This window comes from Stegostoma tigrinum, chromosome 10 (genome assembly GCF_030684315.1).
Source record: "Stegostoma tigrinum isolate sSteTig4 chromosome 10, sSteTig4.hap1, whole genome shotgun sequence".
Lineage (NCBI taxonomy): Eukaryota > Metazoa > Chordata > Chondrichthyes > Orectolobiformes > Stegostomatidae > Stegostoma > Stegostoma tigrinum.
Window position 1 is genome coordinate 67,087,363 of NC_081363.1, and position 23,957 is coordinate 67,111,319.

At 42.9% G+C, this 23,957-nt stretch overlaps 1 protein-coding gene across 4 annotated transcripts in view; it reads right to left on the reverse strand.

The window, feature by feature from the left end:
* The window catches only part of fmn1 (formin 1), a 389,228-nt gene that overhangs the window by 279,795 nt on the left and 85,476 nt on the right, over nucleotides 1-23,957 (reverse strand). The window lies entirely within an intron of this gene.

Consider the following 23,957-nt stretch of genomic DNA (forward strand, 5'->3'; position numbering starts at 1 on the left):
ATGCAGTAGGGGAAGGGGAGATTTTGAAACTGGTGAAGTCCACATTGATACCATATGGCTGCAGGGTTCCCAGGCGGAATATGAGTTGCTGTTCCTGCAACCTTCGGGTGGCATCATTGTGGCACTGCAGGAGGCCCATGATGGACATGTCATCAAGAGAATGGGAGGGGGAGTGGACATGGTTTGCGACTGGGAGGTGCAGTTGTTTGTTGCGAACTGAGCGGAGGTGTTCTGCAAAGCGGTCCCCAAGCCTCCGCTTGGTTTCCCCAATGTAGAGGAAGCCGCACCGAGTACAGTGGATGCAGTATACCACATTGGCAGATGTGCAGGTGAACCTCTGCTTAATGTGGAATGTCATCTTGGGGCCTGGGATGGGGGTGAGGGAGGAGGTGTGGGGACAAGTGTAGCATTTCCTGCGGTTGCAGGGGAAGGTGCCGGGTGTGGTGGGGTTGGAGGGCAGTGTGGAGCGAACAAGGGAGTCACGGAGAGAGTGGTCTCTCCGGAAAGCAGACAGGGGAGGGGATGGAAAAATGTCTTGGGTGGTGGGGTCGGATTGTAAATGGCGGAAGTGTCGGAGGATAATGCGTTGTATCCGGAGGTTGGTAGGGTGGTGTGTGAGAACGAGGGGGATCCTCTTGGGGCGGTTGTGGCGGGGGCGGGGTGTGAGGGATGTGTCGCGGGAAATGCGGGAGACGCGGTCAAGGGCGTTCTCAATCACCGTGGGGGGAAAGTTGCGGTCCTTAAAGAACTTGGACATCTGGGATGTGCGGGAGTGGAATGTCTTATCGTGGGAGCAGATGCGGCGGAGGCGGAGGAATTGGGAATAGGGGATGGAATTTTTGCAGGAGGGTGGGTGGGAGGAGGTGTATTCTAGGTAGCTGTGGGAGTCGGTGGGCTTGAAATGGACATCAGTTACAAACTGGTTGCCTGAGATGGAGACTGAGAGGTCCAGGAAGGTGAGGGATGTGCTGGAGATGGCCCAGGTGAACTGAAGGTTGGGGTGGAAGGTGTTGGTGAAGTGGATGAACTGTTCGAGCTCCTCTGGGGAGCAAGAGGCGGCGCCGATACAGTCATCAATGTACCGGAGGAAGAGGTGGGGTTTGGGGCCTGTGTAGGTGCGGAAGAGGGACTGTTCCACGTAACCTACAAAGAGGCAGGCATAGCTGGGGCCCATGCGGGTGCCCATGGCCACCCCCTTAGTCTGTAGGAAGTGAGAGGAGTCAAAAGAGAAGTTGTTGAGTGTGAGGACGAGTTCAGCTAGGTGGTTTAGCTTGATCGTTCTCACACACCACCCTACCAACCTCTGGATACAACGCATCATCCTCCGACACTTCCGCCATTTACAATCCGACCCCACCACCCAAGACATTTTTCCATCCCCTCCCCTGTCTGCTTTCCGGAGAGACCACTCTCTCCGTGACTCCCTTGTTCGCTCCACACTGCCCTCCAACCCCACCACACCCGGCACCTTCCCCTGCAACCGCAGGAAATGCTACACTTGTCCCCACACCTCCTCCCTCACCCCCATCCCAGGCCCCAAGATGACATTCCACATTAAGCAGAGGTTCACCTGCACATCTGCCAATGTGGTATACTGCATCCACTGTACCCGGTGCGGCTTCCTCTACATTGGGGAAACCAAGCGGAGGCTTGGGGACCGCTTTGCAGAACACCTCCGCTCAGTTCGCAACAAACATCTGCACCTCCCAGTCGCAAACCATTTCCACTCCCCCTCCCATTCTCTAGATGACATGTCCATCATGGGCCTCCTGCAGTGCCACAATGATGCCACCCGAAGGTTGCAGGAACAGCAACTCATATTCCCCCTGGGAACCCTGCAGCCATATGGTATCAATGTGGACTTCACCAGTTTCAAAATCTCCCCTTCCCCTACTGCATCCCTAAACCAGCCTAGTTCGTCCCCTCCCCCCACTGCACCACACAACCAGCCCAGCTCTTCCCCCCCACCCACTGCATCCCAAAACCAGTCCAACCTGTCTCTGCCTCCCTAACCGGTTCTCCCTCTCACCCATCCCTTCCTCCCACCCCAAGCCGCACCCCCAGCTACCTACTAACCTCATCCCACCTCCTTGACCTGTCCGTCTTCCCTGGACTGACCTATCCCCTCCCTACCTCCCCACCTATACTCTCTCCATCTATCTTCTTTACTCTCCATCTTCGGTCCGCCTCCCCCTCTCTTCCTATTTATTCCAGTTCCCTCTCCCCAACCCCCTCTCTGATGAAGGGTCTAGGCCCGAAACGTCAGCTTTTGTGCTCCTGAGATGCTGCTTGGCCTGCTGTGTTCACCCAGCCTCACATTTTATTATCTTGGAATTCTCCAGCATCTGCAGTTCCCATTATCTCTGAATAACAACTTTGTTGTCATAATTGACATAAAAGGATGTATCAATCATACATCTGCGCAATCAGTGAAAAAAAACTTACTTTCACCTCCAAAGCATCAACAACCCTCTCATGTGGTCTTGACACCTTCATCTGTGATTTTCTTGCCTCTCGACTTGATTAACCAATGCACTCCTAGTTGGCTTCTCATGTTCTATCTCTTAGAGCTGTAGGTCATTCAAATCTCTATACCAGGTTTTAATTTATATGCAGTTCCATTCATCTGTCTTCCTCATGCAGTCTAACCTGCAGTGGCTCACATTTAATCAAAGACGCAATTTTAAAATGCTCATCCTTGTTTTCAACTTTCTCCACAGACTCGTCCCTTGCTATCTCTGTGCTCTCCTCCAGTCCGACGACATTTCAAGATATCTGCACTCCTCCAATTCTGGTCTGAGTATCCTCATTTTTAATGACACAATCATTGGCAGCTGTCTTTTCAGTTGCCAATTACAATTCCCAAGCCTTGGAAATTTCTCCCTCTGTCTTTCTTTCCTTGTTAAACCCAGATTTTGACCCAACTAATATTTTCTTAACTGGTTTTGTGCCAAATCTTGTTTGGTGCAGCTCCTCTAAAGAGCCCTGGGTCTGTTTTACATTTAATAAGAGCATGTTTTTGTTGCTTTATCAGGTGCCCACAGAAACACAGGACATTCAGCTAGCTTACAGATAGAGGCACTGACCTGCTGTATTTGAGAAAATATCTAAGTAGACTAGTAACAGTCACACTCAAGACTGCTACATACAATAAAACAATTGTTGCTGGTGTAAAACCTGACGTTGCAGTCTTTGATTCCCTTCCTGTCCACAGTTTGTTGTTAGTAACATAATTTTTTTAAAATAAAAGCTTAGAATTACAGGGGACGGGGGATGTTCTGGGAACTAAACAATGACCAAAAAGAAATTTAATGTAATTTGGCAGGTACTGACCCATCAAAAGCTATTACATTGTTTTTGGCTAGCAACACTCTTGACATTTGTACGCTTGGAACATCTCAGACAATACAGCATGTTAAATTGATTAATGATTGAATTATGTTTTGCCAGTAAGCCCACTGCAACAAAAATGTTTCAAACATGGTTTCTAAATCATATTCCAACTTTGATTGACAACTAATTAGCTCTTCTTGGAAAGTTTAATTTCTTTTAAAGAATGGTAAAATACATGCTTAAACCTAAGATGTGGGCTAAGGACTTGCTGGAAACACGCAGCTTTGTAAATCTTCAACACAATATTGAACTGCAACCAAAACTGCATGTTCAAGTTCAAGCCATAGCTGAATCATATTTAACTCGCCTTGTTGTCTGAGTTTTGACATTTTGGTCATTGCCAGTTTTCCCTAAATCCTTAACAAACACTGAATGCTGGAGAAACTCAGCAGGATTGGCAGTGTTTGTGGAGCGAAAAACTGCATTAATGTTTTGAGTCTGGTATGATTCTTCTCCTGAATTGAAAGGTGTTGGAAATATTTTTAAATACTTTTGACAGAGGCAGAGGCTTAATGAACAAGGCAAGGAGGTTGTTGATGGTGAAGAAAGAGAAAAGGGGAAGTGAAATGGATGAAAGGAGGGGACTGGGTCCTCTTTTAATTAAAGGTTATGGAATAGGAATAGTCTTCACTTCCACTTCTCCAAATGCATATCCTTTATCAATGCCAGTTGGTGTCTAGCTATTAAGTTATTGAAAAATGAATCAAACTCCACATTATGACGACAATTCGGTCCATTTTCAGGCAAATTTCTGCAGCTTATTCTTGCTTCAGCCACTGCTGTCCTGGTAGGTTAATATATCAAACCAACTAACTTACACCAAGAAACTGTCAAAAGTGAGGCAATCCAGAAAGTAAGTCATACATTCATTAAACAAAAGCAGAAGATCATCTTCTGCATCTGCTCTTGATTCTTGCACTATTGCCAGTAAGACGCAATTGCGTCAATAATGTTTCCTGCATAAAAGGAAGGAGCAAGCCATGTGGCAACTCATCCAGTCGAAACTGTCGTAAGAGCCAAGCTTGTTTCGAAGACAGATGATATACACATGTAAAACAACATGACAAGTTAAGCATAACACAATTGCTAAGTAAAAGTAAATGCATCACAACAAATCAGGTTGGATATTAACTTCAAACCTTGCTGTGTCAGATCATATGTTATTAATTTCATAGCATAGTATCTGATTACTCCTTGAATACTCTGAAATCTTTCAAGAGATCTTTCACAATAATGAGAAAGAAAATAAAGGATCAAGCATCAGGAAGAGTGAACATCTCGGAAAGAAGAAAATTTACATACAAATAGAAATCAAACACATCAGAATCACTGAGCCACTACACTGCAGAAGGATGCTATTTGCCCAATGAATCCATGCTGGTTTTTAATAGGTGCTTTCAATCAACCTGTTCAGAGATGCTTTTACACACATGTGGGGCAGGCAGGACTTGAAGATGAAACTACAGGCCCAGAGGCAGAGACAATACCACTGTGCCACAAGAGTCACAAATTTATTTTTAGTCAATCTGTTCAGATATTGTTATGACACAACTCAGGGGTAGGGGAATCTTGAAGCAGGACCTTCTAATCCAGAAGTAGGGATACCTACCGCTACACCACAAGAGCACTAGCAATTTTATTCAACCTGTTTGGACATGTAATGATTCAGCTCTGGGCCACATCTTCATTGCTTCTCTAAGAAACACAATACACATCACCTTTTTTTTCTGCTTGCGCTCAGAAATCTGGCCTCATACTTTTGTCACGTTTGCTGTTTTTTTCTCAACATTCACCTTATGCTAAACTACCGAATCATTTTCAAAACCCTTTAATACAGCTCACATGGTCTACTGCAGCTGTTCTTCTGGCATAAAGTGGCACACAATTCAAAAACAACAGCAGTCCCCACTACACTTGCAAGGGCTGGCATCAGACTCTAAAGCAGTATGGCTGCTGAAGCAGGCTGCCAGGTGAGTCAGTGATAATGGGAACTGCAGATGCTGGAGAATCCAAGATAACAAAGTGTTAAGCTGGATGAACACAGCAGGCCCAGCAGCATCTCAGGAGCACAAAAGCTGACGTTTCGGGCCTAGACCCTTCATCAGAGAGGGGGATGGGGAGAGGGAACGGGAATAAATAGGGAGAGAGGGGGAGGCGGACCGAAGATGGAGAGAAAAGAAGATAGGTAGAGAGGAGAGTATAGGTGAGGAGGTAGGGAGGGGATAGGCCAGTCCAGGGAAGGCGGACAGGTCAAGGAGGCGGGGTGAGGTGGTAGGTAGGAAATGGAGGTGCAGCTTGAGGTGGGAGGAAGGGATGGGTGAGAGGAAGAACAGGTTAGGGAAGCGGAGACAGGCTGGGCTGGTATTGGGATGCAGTGGGGGGAGGGGTCGAGTTGGGCTGGTTTTGGGATGCAGTGGGTGGAGGGGAAGAACTGGGCTGGTTTTGGGATGCAGTGGGGGAAGGGGAGATTTTGAAGCTTGTGAAGTCCACATTGATACCATTGGGCTGCAGGGTTCCCAAGCGGAATATGAGTTGCTGTTCTTGCAACCTTCGGGTGGCATCATTGTGGCACTGCAGGAGGTCCACGATGGACATGTCGTCTGAGGAATGGGAGGGGGAGTTAAAATGGTTCGCGACTGGGAGGTGCAGTTGTTTGTTGTGAACTGAGCGGAGGTGTTCTGCAAAGCGGTCCCCAAGCCTCCACTTGGTTTCCCGAATGTCGCGGAAGCCACAATGGGTACAATGGATACAATATACCACATTGGCAGATGTGCAGGTGAACATCTGCTTGATATGGAAAATCATCTTGGGGCCTGGGATAGGGGTGAGGGAGGAGGTGTGGGGGCAAGTGTAGCACTTTCTGCAGCTACAGGCGAAGGTGCCGGGTGTGGTGGGGTTGGAGGGGAGTGTGGAGCGGACAAGGGAGTCGTAGAGAAAGTGGTCTCTCCAGAAGGCAGATAAGGGTGGGGATGGAAAAGTGGCTTGGGTGGTGGGGTCGGATTGTAGATGGCGGAAGTTTCAGAGGATGATGCGTTGTATCCGGAGGTTGGTGGGGTGGTATGCGAGAACGAGGGGATCCTCTTTGGGCAGTTGTGGCGGGGGCGGGGTGTGAGGGATGTGTTGCGGGAAACGCGGTCAAGGGTGTTAGCGACCACTGCGGGGGGAAAGTTGCGGTCCTGGAAGAACGTGGACATCTGGGATGTGCGGGAGTGGAATGCCTCATCCTGGGAGCAGATGTGGCGGAGGCAGAGGAATTGGGAATAGGGGATGGAATTTTTTCAGGAGGGTGGGTGGGAGGAGGTGTATTCTAGGTAACTGTGCGAGTCAGTGGGCCTGAAGTGGACATCAGTTTTTAGCTGGTTACCTGAGATGGAGACTGAGAGATCCAGGAAGGTGAGGGATATGTTGGAGATGGCCCAGTTGAACTTGAGGTTGGGGTGGAAGGTGAGTTAGTTGTGCATGGCATTGTCCTCATCTTCAAGCAGCCAGCCTACCGCTAGCTCAACTTCTGCCGAGAAGTTGGCAGTGGGAATAACACTATGGCAGCTCCAACAAAAATAGGCACACAGCTCAATGCTGTAAAATGATGCATGCCAGTTGCTCATCAGTGAAATGGAAAGTTTTACAAATTCAAGGAGGTAGTAGACACAATCAGTAAGGACCTGTGTCTGAGGGATAATATATGCCTCAGAATTCAGTCCTCCTGCTTCAGGCGTTCCAGGGAGAGAGTGATGTAAGTATCTGCTTCAGTGAACATAGCATATTGCAAGATCTAATTGTAGACTGAGGGATATTACTGATATAGCCTCTGACACACCAGAAGAAGCAGAGGAAAAGGAGATGAAAACTGTAAGTACCTTGGCTACGACAAGCAACAATTGGCTGCAATCAAGAATTGACAGAACGCTGGTCCTTCCTAGCGAAATGCAGCCTCCTTAGGAAATGGCATGTATTTCAGCCTGATCTCAGGTTCCCCAGTGCTCTTCCTGCAGCTACAACTCTATTTGTTACTTTGTTCTGTTGTTTTCCTTCTTCTTTCACATCAGCTAAACATTCAGAATACCAGCAAGAGTCTCAAAGTGACTTTTCAGCAGCTCATTTTTGGAAGCTGTATAACAAGAGTGAAATCTGTGCAATGCATTAGAAGGGTTCTCCATCTAGTGAAAAATTGCGCACTGCATACTGACTGTCATCAAATCCAGGCTGATAGACTTTGCATCAATTTTCTAAGCTCTCACATCTGATGTCAAGATGTATTGATGTAATGTAAGTTTTAACTTTGTAAAACTGAAGTTAAGCCACATAATGTGAATAATCATGGAGAATTTCATTATCAAAAATCAATAATTGAACAACCAATTTATGATTATTAATGGATTCTGTTATTCAAATTAGGATTTATCTACATTGAACAGTTTCCATTACAAAATTAGTCTGCACACTATTTATAACAAAGAACTAAATTAAAGCAAACAGACAGAAAGAGAGAAGAAACACGAATGAGGGAAAAAGCGAAATTCAGAATTTATAAACAAAAAACAATGATCACTAATAAGGGGAATGGAAGGAGAACAGATAAGAGAGGTAAGGGAGGGAGTTACAAAAATAAAATGAAGAGGAGGATGGGTCAATCAGTAACAAATTGCCACAAAGTGATAGGAAGGAAATCTGTGTCTATGAGTTGCATGTGATGTTTAGATGTTTAGCCAGATAAAGGAAGATAATTTGTTAATCATTCATGCTATACTTTTATACCTCACTGTGGATAAGGGCACTTCAATGGTGCATTCCATAACTAAAACACTCTAGTATTTCAAGGTGAACAAATTCTGCATCATTGGCTTAGATGTCCACTGAACGACGGATCTGTTGATCGTGATTTGGATCTTGAATTGACCAGAAGTCTGATTTGAATTGCTGAGTTGCAGCTAAGTGCAATTTTTCATGAGTTTCATGGAATGTTTCTCTCCATGAGGCTTAGCAAGTTTTCCCATGTTATTTTTGAAAAATTCACCTCGTCACGAGTGTACCATACCCCATGGCACCCTGCTCATTATATACACCGCAAGGAGATGTACTGGCCACTGCTGGGATATCCCAGGATTCCTGGCACTGGCACCATCTTTAAAGGCCAGCTGTCCACCCAGCCAAACACAGTCAGCATCTGCCCCACACGGTTCCTGTTTAGGTATATTGGATAGATGGAAACTGGTAGCCTGCTTTGCCAATGGGCACATGAAGGTCCTGGAGGATGGAGGTGCATGTGAAGTTGCTGACCATGGAGTGAGTGCTGAAATGTTGGTGCATGTTGCAGGCCCACAGAAGCAAGTCGCAAGCTGGACTAACCCAGTTATTGTTCTGACTTTCATGCCCTGAGTTGTTACCATCCAGTTTCACATAGTTGGGCGGAACAACAGAAAGCTATGTATCAACAAGATGGAATGCCCTGCCTGCCAATGTAGTTAACTCAGCCACATTAGGGACATTAAACAGTCCTTGGATAAGCATATGGATGATGATGGGATATTGGAGGGGGATGGGTTTAGATTAGTTCGCAGACCCACGCAACATCGAGGGCTGAAGGGCCTGTTCTGTGCTGTATTGTTCTATGTTCTATGAGATGACATAACAGTAAGAATTTAATGCATAGCTAATGCATGCTAGTAGGCCTCTTGCTACTCACTAGTGAGAATCTTACCTCATCATTTAATTGGAAACTTGGACATTTGATTTTGGGAACTTTCTTGTTGCCAACCTCTCTTCTCTCAACTTTCTTGAAAACTTTCTTAGTCAGTACGTGAGAAGATTCTGTCCATTGTTACTGTTTTCCAGGCTAGTCTTAAATTCCAAATGATTTTGTATTAGTCTACATTCCAACTGGATACAGAGTACTGACCATCCATCTGTCAGCTCTCAGCATTTATGTCATCACATCTGATTTTCAGAGATTGGTGGTAGATCTGTAGGTTCAACTTCTGGGTGTACAAGTCTGCTGCCAGTCTACAGAAATCTGACTTAATATTGCGTAAGACCTGGCAGATGTCATCCAGATGTGGGAACTCCAAAATTCACATTAAGCACAATAGAAAAAGTCTTTTAAAATCCTAAGTTGGGGAAGAGTATTTGCGATGTAATATAATCCTTTCAAAGTGTGTTTATCCTCTATGTAATGTTAGAAATATTTCACAAGAGAAATATTATGATTTATGGCACTTCATTTCTCCTCAATTTTACCTTTCTCCACAATGAAGACCAGGTGATTCTGACAAACTAGAAAGAACTTCACTGGTACTTCACTCTGGCTGAATGTACAGCAACGCTCACTCAATATTGATTTTTACCAGTGTGTGCTCCTTCTCTAAGATAACATCTGGACTTGTTTAATTCGAATTGGTGCCCAATGTACTCACAAGAAACATCAACTGATCAGAAAAATCAGTTCCAGGCTACAAATGGAACACAACTTCCACAATAATTTCTTGAAGTTATATAACACCACTAACGTAGTGAGACATCCCAAAGCGCTCTACAGAAGCATTAACCAAATGTTGATGCTAAATCACATGAGGAGGTATTAGGGCTGGTAACCAAATGTTCAGTCAAAAAGGTTTCAAGGAGGGTCTCCAAGGAGAGTTGAGAGGCTGAGGGAGGGAATTCGAAAACTTAAGGGCTTAGGCAACTGTAGACAACAGCCACGGAGATGGCCTTAGAATTGGGGAAGCACCAGAGGCTAGTATTGAATAAGCTTAGAGATCTCATGGAGTTAGAGGTTTGGGAGGGAGTAAAAACAGAGACATGCGCTGTGGAAAGATTTGAAGGTGGGTAGGAGAATTTTAAAACTGAAGCACTGCTTAACCAAAGATTCCATCTGCTCAACTGCTGTAGTAATTTTTTGACATGAAACTTAAATATGTTCGAATTTCCTTCAGGCAACATAGATGCAGTTTTTGTCAAATTTTACATCAATTTAGACAACACTTAACGACTAAATATACTGAAACACAAACTCGTGAAAAAAGAAAGCCTCTCAATAAACCAAGCAAAAACGAAACTGCATTCATAAATTAAACATAAAGTGAAGTGTTAACTGTAAAGCACAGTAGGAACTTCTTTGTTTTTTTATAATCAATATTTCAAAGAAGAAACGTAAGTGGCCTATGCTTTTCTTCTCATTGCAAAATTTCAATTTTAAGCCATCGAGTTTAGATAGCGAACACTTAGAAACTTCCCTGTCTCCAATATATTATTGTCCTGAAGGAAAGAAGATAGGCTATCCTTACCTAGTCTAGTCTAAATGGTGTATATTTTATGTGCCTTAAAACAATGCAGAGATCAGACACCAGTTTTAGTGTAAGCTATATTTACAAGAGTTCTATTCAATGCTTTAAAATATCTACTGCAGACTTAGGAGCTCTTGGCTTCCAGCTCTTTCCAGCATCCAGTTAAAGTTTGTTTACCTTTCTCAGAGTCCATACCAGATCAAGCTAATCATACCCAATAAGCACTGATAGTCGACAGACACGCATAATCAAACTGTCTGAAAACTCGATATCTAACTCCAGAATCTCAGCACCTGGTTGAATCTTAAATGTCCTCTATAAGCCTAGGGAAACCAAGTGTATCACATCACTAATGAAAGTCAGTAAGAATAAAACCACATGGATGATGTAGCACTGAACCATGCACCATAAACAATAAAGGTACAAGCTATTCTGAAGTACCCTGCAAACATTCTCCTTACTTGGAAATTTCCATCGAAACTTAAACAGCTGTCTAGCAGACAAATCAAGCAAGAACCTGTCACAGTCATATTTATGGAGTGATGGCACCATTACTACACAGTCAGAGTGATTCCTGGGAGTCCTAAACTTTCATTCGAGATTCCAGGATCTCTCACGACATCAGATCAAACATACGCATGGAAACATTCTGGTGAGTTTTAACTAGTCTGACAGGGCGATGGAACCCTGAGCATGTAGTCTGACAAGACAGAAGGTCGAGGCTCGCACAGAAGTTAAAGACAGCAACTTAAATAGACAAGACAGGCAACAGCACAGCAGAGATTGAAGGAAGATTGATGAATTCAACAGTATTTATTGCAATGCAAGAGGCCTGACAAGTAGGGCAGATGAACCCAGGGCATAAATGAGAACATGGGATTGGGACATCACAGCTATTACAGAAACATAACTGAGGTAGGGACAGGTCTGGCAGCTCAATGTTCCAGGATATAGATGCTATAGGAAGGGTAGAAGAGGAGGCAAGAGAGGAGAAGCATTTTTGATCAGGGAAAACATCATGGTAGTAGTTAACTGGATATTCTTAGGAGATCGTTGAGTGAAGCTATATAGCCGGAACTGAGAAATAAAAAAGGGGTGATCACTTTGATGGGATTATACTATGAGCCCCGTCATAGTCAGTGGGAAATGGTGAAGCAAATATGAAGAGAGATTGCGGACAGCAGTAAGATTGATTGAGTTGTAATAGTAGGGAATTTTAACTTTCCAAAAATAGACTGGGACTGCCACAGTTTTAAGGGCTTTCATGGAGAGGAATTTGTTAAACGTGTTCAAGAAAAGTTTCTCAATCAAGACGGCCCTACTACAGAAGGGACAACACTCAATTTCCTCTTGGAAATAAGGCAGAGTAACAGGGGTGTCAGGGACAGCACACTTTGGGACCATTGACCATAATTCTATTAGTTTTAAAATAGTTAGGGAAAACGTTATACCAGGTCCACAAGTTAAAGCTTTAAATTGGGGAAAGGCCAATTTTGGTGGTATTAGACAAGAACTTTTAAACGTTGCTGGGGGAGGTGGTTCACAAGTAAAGGGATATCTGGCAAGTAGGAAGGTTTCAAAAGCAAGATAAGGAAAGTTCAGGAACAGCATGCTCCTGTTAGTGTGAAGTGTGATAGATAGCAGGAGTAGAGAACACCAAATGATTAGAGATACTGAGGGTCTGGTCAAGAAAAGGAGAAAGCATATATCAGGTACCGACCTGGTGACAGCAAAGGAATTGTGTCAGGATAGTAGGTGGATTGGAAAGCATCTTGCGGGTAGTGGAGATCCCATGTATCTGTCGCCCTTCTCCTTCGCAGTAACAGATGCCACAATGTCCTATATAAGGCACAACTCAGACTACACCTGGAATACTGTGAACTGTTTAGGATCTTTTACTAATGGCAAGACAGACTGGCATTGCAGCCAGTCCGGAGAAGGTTCACTTGGTTGATCACAGTCAATGGAGGCTGTCTTATAAGTATGTTGGGCCTGTATTTATTGAATAATAAGATCTTTAGGGGACTTGAAAGAGTAGATGATGAGAGGTTGTTTCCTCTTGTGGAACTGTCTAGAACTAGAACTGCTTAGGACCTACTCCTGGCTTTAAATGAGGAGCTTCAGAAAAGCCATAGACATGATATTCATCTTCCAGAGGAGGTTAAACACAATGTTTTATATACTTGTTCATGGGATATGGGCATCACTGACATGGCCAATATTTATCGCCAATCTTCCCTTGCCATTGAGAGGGTGAGCTGCCTTCTTTAACTGCTGCAATCCATGTAGTGTAGGAACATCCAAAGCATAGTTACCGAGGGAATTGCAAGATTCTTAAACAACAACGGCAAAGGAACAGCAAGACAGTTCCAAGTTAAAATGTTGTGTGGCTAAAAGGGGATCTTGGAGATGATGCTGTTCCCATGTGCATGCTGCTAGGTGGTAGAGGTCATGTGTGGGACGTAAAGCATGTTCTGTCACATTCCTACCTTGTGCATAGTAGATACTGCATAGGCTTTGAAAACTGGGGAGTTCACTTATATGCCAGGGAATCCTCAGCCCTTTTATCTTCCCAAGGCATTTTGCATAAGTTTCCTAAGGCATTTCAAATTAATTACAAAATGTGGTGAATTGGAGCGGGCCTTCCACAAACCTCAGATGTTAGCCCTTTGACTAGGGGAAGTGACTGTCACTTACTCCAAGCACAGAAGTAGCAAAAAAGGGATCTCTCTCATCCCAAAAGCTGAAACTCAGTAACAGTTGAAAGGAATCAGAACAATAGAATCTCAACAAATCTGGAAAACTAAGAACCTTGAAATTGTTCAACTACCAATGCTAATGTTACTGGTAATATCCATTGCAATGGCCATGATTTTCAAGCATCTGGTCTTCATGAACAATTCAGAAATTGATCTATTCTTAAAAAAAATCTGATTCACCTCTCATTTCCAATCTTTATGGATGTTTGTTGAAGGAGGATTGGTAACCTATTCAGTCATTTTAAAAGTTCAATGTTTGTTAACTGAGGAAAGTGTGTTTAAATTGGATCCTTTAAAAACGTAAGTTCATTTGAGTATGGAAAAATGCAACCCAAAAAGGAAGGAATTTGTTTTAAGTTAATCTTTTTGCAATCAACCAAAGGACCTGGTGAATATAAATGGGGAATCAGTTCATCTCAGCTCATCCAGAACAAAGGACAAAGAAAATTACAGCACATGAACAGGCCCTTCGGCCCTCCAAGCCTGCACTGATCCAGATCCTCTATCTAAACCTGTCGCCTATTTTCCAAGGATCTGTATCCCTCTGCTCCCTGCACATTTATGTACCTGTCTAGATACATCTTAAGTGACGCCATCATGCCCACCTCTACCACCTCCGCTGGCAAAGTGTTCCAGGCACCCCCACAAATAACTTTCCACGCATATCTCTTTTAAACTTTTCCCCTCTCACATTGAAATCGTGACCCCCAGTAATTGAGTCCCAACTCTGGGAAAAAGCTTCTTGCTATCCACCCTGTCTACACCTGTCATGATTTTGTAGACTTCAGTCAGGTCCCCCCTCAACCTCCGTCTTTCTAATGTAAATAATCCTAACCTACTCAACCTCACTTCATAGCTAGCACCCTCCATTCCAGACAACATCCTGGTGAACCTCCTCTGCATCCTCTCCAAAGCATTCACATCCTTTTGGTAATGTGGCGACCAGAACTGCACACAGTACCCTAAATGTGGCCGAACCAAAGTCTTATACAACTGTAACATGACCTACCAACTCTTGTACTCAATACCCCGTGGGATGAATGAAAGCATGCTGTATGCCTTCTTGATCGCTCTATCGAGCTGTGTTGCCACCTTCTGGGTGTTCAGGCCTGAGGCTTAACAATTTGTGGTATTCCATCTAGAACAAAGGGGGGTGATTTTACCATAGTCTAGTCATAGCACAGAGACAACAGAGAAAACCACCAGCAAATACAGCGTTGGTTACATGTGAAAGATGAGTGACAGAGATTAAGACAGATAGATTGGAAAATGAGGTTAAGATGTGGAAAGCTAGAAAAAAAGTGGGAGGCCTGAACAGAGCCTGGAAGTGAGGATAGTCATATGATCATGGTCATAGGCTGGTGAAAGGAACCCCAAACTAAAGACAGGGAGATCTTGCAGCATGTAAGGACCATGTATTTTTAAAAATTGTGGATTAAAATGAGAAAGAACTATTTTAAAAACCAGTGTTTGAAAGAGTGGGTATTTGAACAAGCAGTAATCGTGGATTGAGTTGCAGACTATTTTGGATGTGGGAATGTACTGATGCAGCTCTAGTTTGCAATCTAAGAAGCTGATTGATCTTTGGACTGGTGATCATTCTTGACGACAGAGTCCTTCTGCCTGCCAACAACTGTGTGATTAGTTTTCTAGTAACTGAACAGTTTGAAGCTGGCAACAAGTTTTTCAGAGAGAGAAGGGTTTGGTTTTGCCCCAGCTCAGAAACAGTCGTCCTGTTCTCTGCAGTCAAAACTAACTTTAAACGTGAAAAATAAAATTTATCTTCCCTGCAAAAGTTGTTGTAAGAACAACTTTTGACCTTGAAGTCAGAGACTTTTTAAAAGGTGAACCAGTCAGCTTGTGCTTCTTATTAACCAATGGAAGCATCTGCAGAAAGATAACTGAAGCCATGTGCTGACTAGCAGAAGACTCATGAAGATCAGTTCAAAAACAGTACCTGGGAACAAAGACCAATGAACTGTCTTTCCAGTTTTCTCCCTTCTACTCATAATCCATTTTACCCTGTCTGTTTGTCTGTGTATTTATATGTGTGTGTGTGTGTGTGTATGTGTGTGAGTGAGAGTGAGAAATTGTGTATACACAGAAATAGAGATTAGGCCATAAGGCAAATAGAGTCATACAAATGGGGATCTTTGCATATTTTGCAAAATGTTTAGGGCTCAATTTACAGTATGTATGACAGCGAGGCATGACAAGAAATATTTCAGAAGAAGATAGGAGGGTGAGTAGGGGGTATAATTTGACAAGAATAAGGATCAAAGAACATGTCAGGTTTATAACGAGAAGTTTAAATCATTATGATCTCTAAGTTTTGGTAGCTAGCAACTAATTATAAGATGAGGTGATAAAAGATTCTAAACAAAAATGGTTGGAAATATTTGGTATTTACGCTGACACAGCAGATATTGGACAGCCAGTCTTATCACACAGTTATGGGTCAATTCCTTACAGTGGGAAAAGTGATCACGAATATTGTTCTTAATTCTCAAAGCCACATATTTCTGGGGAACTAAACCAAATTACATAAATGCTGTATTTTTATAAGGGGAAAAAAATCAAAAAGCGAAGTCTTTTTAAAATTATCAAAAGAAGCTGGTGATTTAAAAGGGAAATTGTAGAAATTAAATAAATGTGATTATGGTTGCATGAAGAATTAAGTGTGTCTACCTCTCAGTTAAGTCCATCTTGTTGAAAGCGCATCTACAGTTAAAAGTAGATCCAGCAAGATTTTACTGATATCACAAGGAGAAATGATGCGTTTTTCAGTGGGTTGGCTGTACAGGAATCAAGCAGCCCATGACAAAGTAAAATAGAAGTTTAAGATGGATAGTGAAGCTTCAGGGATTGTTAAAAATACATAGGAATAGATACGAAGCAGAACAAGTCAGGAGTGATCCTCAATCAAGTCATATTTAGAACAAGTCAATTGTATCCAATAAATAGGGCCTGGTCCTCATATGTGGAGAGTCACCCATCCAAGGCTGAAACAAACCAATTGAGGAGTCTTATGGCCAGTTATATTTGCTGTGCTCTCAGACTAGACCTGATACCAGTTATGATCTATTGAGATGGAGTAGCAAGTTAAGGTAGGCTGCACTTGAAGAGGCTCCGAGAGCAATTTAAAACATTTAAGAAATTAAATTCAGAGCAATGGGCACTGAAGGGCTGGAACCAGCCAGAGGATGTAAAAATACTCATTTTTCGCAAGACTTCACAAAATAGTCCTCAGTGGATGTTCCAGAATCACATATTCTTGCCAGGAAAGAACAATAAATGTTGTCCATTATGGGAAGCCAAGAAAATGAAAAGGGCAGTACAAAGCACCTTAGCTGCTGAAACTGGTATGAGTAGAAGCAATTGATATGGGGTACCCTTATTTAATTTTATGAAGGAAATCCTATGCAAGGGGAAAACTGAGAAAAAACATCAGCTCATAGAATATTAGGTGGCTAACCGTTTCCTTTGGGGCAATATTTATTCAACAAAGAGTAAACATTGAGAATTGATCTTGCCAGCGTGAAGTTAATGTTGTAAAGAGACTGTTCAAGTAAAACTGGTTAACTCAAGGCACTGATCATTACTAAGAGAATTGCTTGCCCTAAGAAATTACGAGATGTCCTCAAAAAGGGGCATGGTGTGTTATGATGAGAATGTGGAATATGGAAATAACAATATGAATACTGTGTTGTAAGAATATGGGTAATTTTTTCTCTTTACTGACTTTGCAATAATGTGGACATTTTTTAAGAAGAATATGAAATATCAGGTCTGTGAATAGTTGATTTTATTAGAATGTATGACAGAGGAATAATATGCTGATTTTTGTTTTGGAAAGTTGAGCAAAAGTTTCAATTTAATGGCAACAGGGAAACCTATTAAACTATTTAAGATTTAAAAGGAACAGACGGTGGCTATTGATTGGGAACATTTACTTCTAGGAAGCATCAGGTAGAGAACGAATTGAATTGAATTGAATCATTTACTGTCATGTGTAATCAATGTAAAAATATGGTGAAAAGCGTTTGCCGTACATACATGGCACCATTCACATTAACTTAGAATAAGATAAGGAAAGAAAAGCTTGATAGTCCTACTTTCCTTTCCAGTGCCGCAGTCCCTCTCTGGGCTTTCCAGCCCAGGCCATGCTGTTGTCAGCATCCTGCTTTGGGCTGTCTCACTGGGCGGCTCTTGGCCACTGCCACCTCACCGGCCCCACTCTCACTGGCCCTACTCTCACTGGCCCCACTCTCGCCGCCTCACCAGCCCCGCTCTCCCCACTTTCACCGGCCCCGGTCTCCCCACCTCACCGGCCCCGCTGTCCCCACCTCACCGGCCCCGCTCTCCCCACTCTCACCGGACCCGCTCTCCCCACCTCACTGGCCCCACTCTCACCACCTCACCGGCCCCGGTCTCACCGCGTCATCGGCCCTGATCTTGCTGCCTCACCGGCCCCAATCTCGGCTGTCTCACCAGCCCCGCTCTCACTGCTTCACCGGCCCTGGTATTACTGCCTCACCAGCCCGCTCTTCGCTACCACTGCCTCATTGGCTCACTCTTGATCCGCTGTCACTGCAGCTCCTTCCTGGCTCCTCACATAGGTAGTTAAAAGGGATAGGTGTGGGGTGGGAGGATACAATCACCACAGAGGGAAAGAAAAGGAAGGAGGAAACAAAGGGGCAAAGAAAGAAAGAGAAAGAGAATGGGCAAGCAGACTGGTGCTCCAATTGAAGTGACTTACCTTGCTGCCAACTGGTCGGAGTGAGATACTTACTAAGGCTGAGAAAGTCAATAAATTTTATCCACTCAGAAGTAACACATATATGTGTCTTGATTTCATTCTCTCCAACTGGTGTGGAATCGATTAATAAGCCAGAGAACTTATTTGGCTACAATTCTGACTTATCATGCCTTCAAATATCATTTCAGGTTTATTACTCCAACAGATAAATCCTATATATTCTAATGTATTCACTCAGGGCCTGAAAGTTAAGCACACACACCTCATAAATACCAAATCTCTTGACAAAATTTGGGATTGACCTGAGAATATTAGGCATAAATATGCTAATTACTTATCGAAATGTGTTTTCCTGCAGCTAAAGATGCTTATCATCTTACCATTAGTCTGACTGCAGAAAAAATGAGCCATTACCTAATTAGTACAACTAAGTTGTTCGACTTCAGTGTCACTGAGAGATCAGTCTGTTAGTGAATCCATAGTACTTTGTTTGTTTTTTATTACTATCTTTTCCAGCATTAAGTTGAGCTTTCAAAGGTGAACTAAGTCTGCCATTCATGGACAGTCATGAGTCAGAAATCCAATTTTTGTACTGAGCTAATTGTAATAAGTCAATTATCACTCATAGCATGTTCCCAGATTCAGTGAAGACTAATATAAGCCAGATACCCAAAAATAATCTTGCAACGTGCTTTTACTAAATTATTAAGGTGACAGAAAAATGGTTGCAAGACATAAATGGATGTGAAGGCAGACTTCAAAATGCACATAAAAAGTAGTTAACTGATATCTTGACAGTATTGTGGTTTAATGTGGTGACAAGATTATGTTCAGGGACAGTTGCGCTGATTCTAATTGACAGTGTCAACACATAAATCCCCCACACATACTTCTCATGCACGGATGGAAGACTCAATCAGTTTGTAGTTTTCAAGCATATCCGTAAGCTTCCTAATAACTGACTGAAAATAACCATTTAACTGTTTCTGGTAATTCTGATTTCAAAATGTTAGACTCTTTGTCTATCTAATATGAAAGCCTGTGAGATGGCTGAGAAGTTGAAGCTATCTCTCTGCTGTCACAATTTATTCTGTATTCTGTATTAATTCAATCAAAACATAACTACACCAAAACACATCAAGCCAATTTACCAAGCAGAATTCCCACAAATTCTCAGCAGTAGAGAACTAGGTACTTCATACACTGAACAGATGTTTGTAAATTTGTGCAATGAAATATTGCTTTTTTAATCATAAGCCATTTATATACTGACGAAAGTACTCAGAAAAATTAATCTTGATGAAGCAACTGTACAACCGCAAGTCTTTCGTAATGAGTTCTAACATTTTTACGTTTCTTCAAAAGTCGAGTGGAAATAGTTTGTAATCATAAATTAGCACAGCTTTTTGTAATGTACGATGCCATAACTATAAATGTCTTGAAACTACAAACGCACATTCATGCCAAAAATGAAAAGATTAACCCGTGCTTTCTTCAGAGGGTATCTGCCATTTTATAATATATGACTTCTTATAATGGATGTTTCTATGTTGAAATGCTATGGTATCGATACAATACAATACAGCACTGAAACAGGGCCTTGGACCCACCGAGCCTGTGTCGATTCATGTTCCTTATTTAGACCTGCTACTTATTGCCCTTGCATGTTTCTAGTTCATGTATCTATCAAGACAGGCCTTAAATGTTACTAACCTGCCTGCATCCCGAACCTAAATTGGCAGTGCATTCCAGCTACTCACCACCCTCTGAGTGAAAGATTTTCCCTACACTTCTCCCCTAATCTTTCCCCCTCTTCACATTGAACCTGTGCCCTCTTATAGTTGGCACCTCCACCCTGGGAAAAAGCTGGTGACTCTCCACACTATCCATGTCTCTCATAAGTCTTTAGAACTCTACCAGGTCGCCCCTCAATTTCTATCTTTCCAGTGAAAGCAATCCAAGTTTATCCAACCTTTTCTCATCATTAAAACCCTCCAGACCAGGCAACATCCTGGTAAACCTTCTCTGCACTCTCTCTAAAGCATCTGCAACCTCTGGTAGTGTGGTGACCAGAACTGCACACCATATTCCAAATGTGGCCTAACTAAACTTTTGTATAAAAATGACTCGGAGGAAAATGTAGGTGCTCTCTCAGTAAGTTTGCAGACAACACCAAATTTTGTGGAGTTGCAGATAGTGAGAAGGATTGTAAAAGAATACAGCAGGATATACATAGATTGCAGATGTGCGCAGAGAAATGCCAGATGAAGTTTAATCTGGACAAATGCAAGGTGAGGCTATTTGCAAGGTAAAATTCAGGTGTGAAGTTCTGTGTAACAGAACGTGCCAACTTTTATATTCGATGTCCCTGACAATGAAGGCAAATGTACTTAGAAACTTCTCAACCACCTATCCAACTTCGTGGCCACTTTCAGGGATGTGTGGAGCTGTATTACCAGATCCCTCTGAATGTTAATACGCCTAGGGGTTCTGCCATTTATCATATAATTCACACCTGAATTTGGTCTTCCAAAATGCATCACCTGGCATTCCTCTGCACAAATCTGCAATCTATGTACATCCTGCTGTATCCTTTTACAATCCTTCTCACTATCTGCAACTCTGCCAAATTTGGTGTTGTCCACAAACACACTGATAGAGCACCTACATTTTCCTCCAAGTCATTTTTATATGTTTATCTATATTAGAAATTTCAAGGGTCTCAGCACTGATCCCTGCGGAATACCACTGATCTCTACTCTGAAAAGCACCCTTCCATTGTTACTCTGTCTTCCGTGACCAAGCCAGTTTTGTATCCATCTAGCCAGCTCACCCAGGGTCTCATGAGACTCTATCTTTTGTACCAGCCTGCCATGAGGTACTTTATTAAATGCCCTATTGAAGTCCATGTAGACAACATCCACTGCCTTCCCTCATCAATCATTCTTGTCACCTCATCAAAAAACTCAAACCAAATTGGTGAGATATGACTTTTCCCACTCACACCCACACTGCCTATCACTAAACAAGTCCATTCGGTTCCAAATATGAATAAATTCTGTCTCTCGGTATCTTCTCCAATCACTTCCCCACCTCTGATGTTAGGCTCACCGGCCTGTAATTATCTGCATTTTACCTGTTTCCCTTCTTAAAGGAAGAAACAACATTTGTCATTCTACAGTCCTCTGGAACCTCACGTGAGGCCAAAGAGGATGCAAAGATATCTGTTAAGGCTGAGAAAACTCCTCCCTTGCCTCTCCCAGTATCCTGGGTTAGATCCTGTCTGGCCCTGCAGACAACATGCCTTACTCACTACTGCCCAGTGGCTCTGACCTCAATAATCATGAAGTGCTTCCCGAGACATGTTATAGCCCAAGTCAACAGCAGTCTCCCAACTTGCCTCGATCCCCTATGGTTTGCCTACCTATACAGCAGGTCCACAGAGGACACCATACCCCTAGCTGTACACTCATCCCAGGAACATGTGGACAACAAAGACACCTACATCAGACTCCTGCTCGTTAACTACAGCTCCACCTTCAACACCATTATCGTTTCCCGACTGATCTCAAAACTCCGGATCTTGGTCTTGGCTCTGCCCTCTGCAACAGGATCCTCAGCTTTCTGATCCTGCAATCAGTGTGGATAGGTAACTGCACCTCCTCCATGATAACCCTCAACACTGGAGCCCATCAAGGATGCATTTTCAGCCCCTTATTGTACTCCCTGTATACTTATGACTGTGTTGCCAAATTCTGAATGAATGCCATCTACAAGTTTGCTGACAACACCACTATAGTGGGAAGATATCTAACAACGACGAGTCAAAATACAGAGGGGAGACAGAAGGCTTGGTGATGTGGTGTAATGTCGGCAAATCTAAAGAACTGATCACTGACTTCAGAGACAAAGGAGGAGAACACGTTCCTATCAGCATCAGTGGAACTGATGTTGAAAGGATGAAGAGCATCACGTTCCTTGGAGTGACGATAACCGACAACCTGTCCTGTGTTTCCCATGTAAGTGTGGCGTCAACAATGGTTCTGCTTCCACAGGTGGCTCAGGAAATTTGGCATATCCATAAGGTCCCTCACCAACTTCTACAGATGCACCACTGAAAGCAGACTGTCTGGGTGCATAGCAGCCTGGTATGGCATCTGCTCTACCCAGGACCATAAGAAACTAGAAAAGTTGGTGTGTAAAACCTAGGCCATCATAGAAGCCAACCTTCCATCCATACACTCCGTTTATACAGCTCAGTGCCACAGAAAGCCTGACATAAAGACCCATTGCATTCTGGTAATGATCTCCTACAACCTCTTCCATCAGGCATAAGAGACAGGAGCCTGAACACACGCAATAGCAGGTTCAGGAACAGCTTCTTTCAAGCCATTATTAGACCGATGAATGGACTCTCTAGCCTCAAATAATGTTGATCTTGCTAACATGATCTCACCCAGTGCACATCCTGTGAAATGTAACCTGTACATCTCTAAGTCTTTTTGATCTGCTTATTTTGATCTGCCTGTACCACTCTTGTGTTTCACTTCATTTAGGTATATGTGACAATCAATCAATCAATTAATACATTTTAAATCACACAATATTTCCTCCTCCATTATGTTAGCCTGCCCAGGACTTTTTCCTAACTTCAACATCCTTCATTCACCCACTGGTGAATACCGATGTAAAGTATTCATTAAGGATCACGTTCATTTCCTCTGGCACCACACATGGCCTCCCTCCTTTATCCTTGAGTGGGCCTACTCTTTCCCTAGCTACCCTCTGGCTCCTTATATATGTTATATTGCTTTGGGATTCTCCTTAACCCTGCTGGTCAAGGGCATTTCATAACCCCTTTTAGCCCTCCTAACTGCCTATTGGAGCTCCTTTTCTCTACATTCTTCAAAGATATTATCTGTTTTTATTTGCCTAGACCTTAGGTATGCCTCCTTTTTTTTGACTAGGCTAATAATCCCCCCGGCCATCCAAGGCTCCAGAAAGTTGCCATTCATGTTTCCTTCATTTCCACAGGAACACACCTGTCCTGTACTCTAATCAATGGTCTTTGTAAGACTTCCACGACATTTCTGGATTTACCCTCAAACAGCCACTTCCAATCCACTTTCTCCTAGTTTAACTAGGAGAAGGCCAAGGTCCACTCTTGTACTTATCCTAAAATATCTGAAAACTTACAGAATTATGGTCACTATTCCTAAGATCCAGCCACACTGAAACTTTGATGATCTGGCCGGGCTCATTTCCCAATACCATGTCCAGTATGGCCCCCTTCCCCATTGGGTTAACCACATATCTTTTCCATAAATCCTCTTGTGCGCATCTAACAAATTGCACCCCGTCCAAGACCCTAGCACGAAGGATTCCCAGTCAATATGGGAAAGTTAAAATCACCCACCACAGCAACCTGGACATTATTGCATCTTTCCAGAATCTGACTACATATCTCTTCCTCTATCTCTCACTAACAGCTGGAAGGTCTGTTGTACACTTCCAAAATTGTGTTTGCACCCTTCCTGTTCCTGAGTTTTACTCAAACAACCACCAATGATCACATAAAATAATTAATCTTAAAATATTCAGCTTCAGTATTTGTCCAAAATTTGAACTGTGAAATTAGATATTCATTTCTGTATGAGACAAAAAAGAATGTTATTATATCAGTTGTACCTCATTTAAGTTGAATTACTGAGGGGAAAAAGTTCAACTTCAGTAGGCTTAGAAAATGACTGCTTATCGTTCACTATA